Here is a 1,402-nt window from a genome sequence, read left to right on the forward strand (position 1 = left end):
GTCTTCTTTATAGCTCTCCCAAAAGCCTTTTCCATAATGATGGCTAGGAAAGGTGATAACGAATCTCCTTGCCTTATCCATCATGATATATTAAAGAACCCTTTTGGTGTTCCATTAATGAGTAGTGATATTCTGGGTGTTGAGATACAATTGAAAATAAGATTTATCTATTGACGAGAGAATCCAAACACTTCCACTATCTTGCATAATAATTTGCAATCTACTTTATCATATGCTTTTTGTATATCTATTTTCATTAGCATACTAGGTTCCTTGTTGATTTGTGTCGAGTGGATGATTTCTTGAATTATAATTATTTCATTGAGAATTGATTTGTTAGCTACGAAACCTATTTGTTCTTCAGAGATGATTTTAGGGAGTATTATTTTGATTATGTTAGCTAAAGCTTTAGTGAGTATTTTATAAATGGTATTACATAATGCTATAGGATAAAAGTCCCTAGGTTCCTCATGGTTAGATTTATTAGGAATTAATGCTAGAAAGGTATTGTTGATTTGTGGAAGTAGAGATCTTGAGTTTCTAGTAGCCTTGATTGCTTCCCATAAATCATAGCCTAAGATATGCCAACATTTTTCAAAGAAGAAAGCTTGAAATCTATCTGGATCTAGAGATTTATATGGGTTAAGATTAAAGAGGGCTTCTTTTATTTCTTCCAATGAGAATTTTTGGTTAAGAAATTTATTATCTTCTTCTGTTATTAATTTAGGTATAGAACTTTTGATTTAATTTTGAGTTGAAAGTATAGAATATTCATAATTGTTGAAAATATCTTTAAAATATTGCACAAAAACTTAAGCTATTTGAGTTGGATTTTTTTATCATATTTCCTTTTTTTTCTTTTGTTTTAAAGAGGGGTAAACGCTTTTGACCTGGAGCTATGAACTAGTGAGGCCACAAATGGGGGACCTCATCCCCATTTGATTTGAACCTTGATGGCAAGGATAACAACTCAACAACTTAACCATCACAACATGTCACTATTGGCAAAAAATTTGGACCATGTCTTGATTTATGTGTGTCATCCTTGCATAGGGTCCATGCTAATCTTCTCTGTATCATTCCAATTTTATCGGATGTCTCGAAAGAGACTTTATCATATTTCCTTTGTTATCCTTTTAATGTTTCTATTATTTGGGGTACTTTTGTTAATAAAATTTGTGTTTCGATCTCCTTCTGATAGTCAAGTCTTTCGAGATTTTTATCACCAAAATAATTCCTTTTTTTCCTAATATATTTTCTTCTTTTGTTAGTATTTCTTCCTCTTCTAAATATTTTTCATTGTCCATTCCACTTTTTATCACATCTTCATTTAGCTTTTTAATTCATTTCCATTCTTTAGTTTCTCTTTAAATATATTGTTGAAGAAATTTTCATCCCACTT

The 1,402-nt window shown here is 30.6% G+C and overlaps 1 non-coding gene across 1 annotated transcript; it reads right to left on the reverse strand.

The window, feature by feature from the left end:
* Positions 1–1,007: 1,007 nt before the first annotated feature.
* On the reverse strand, positions 1,008–1,110 carry LOC149539055 (U6 spliceosomal RNA). Its single transcript, XR_016356607.1, has one exon. It is a non-coding gene; the product is annotated as a U6 spliceosomal RNA (small nuclear RNA).
* Positions 1,111–1,402: the final 292 nt, after the last annotated feature.

This window comes from Cupressus sempervirens, chromosome 9 (genome assembly GCF_028749045.1).
Source record: "Cupressus sempervirens isolate cs-2001-9-10 chromosome 9, ASM2874904v1, whole genome shotgun sequence".
Classification (NCBI taxonomy): domain Eukaryota; kingdom Viridiplantae; phylum Streptophyta; class Pinopsida; order Cupressales; family Cupressaceae; genus Cupressus; species Cupressus sempervirens.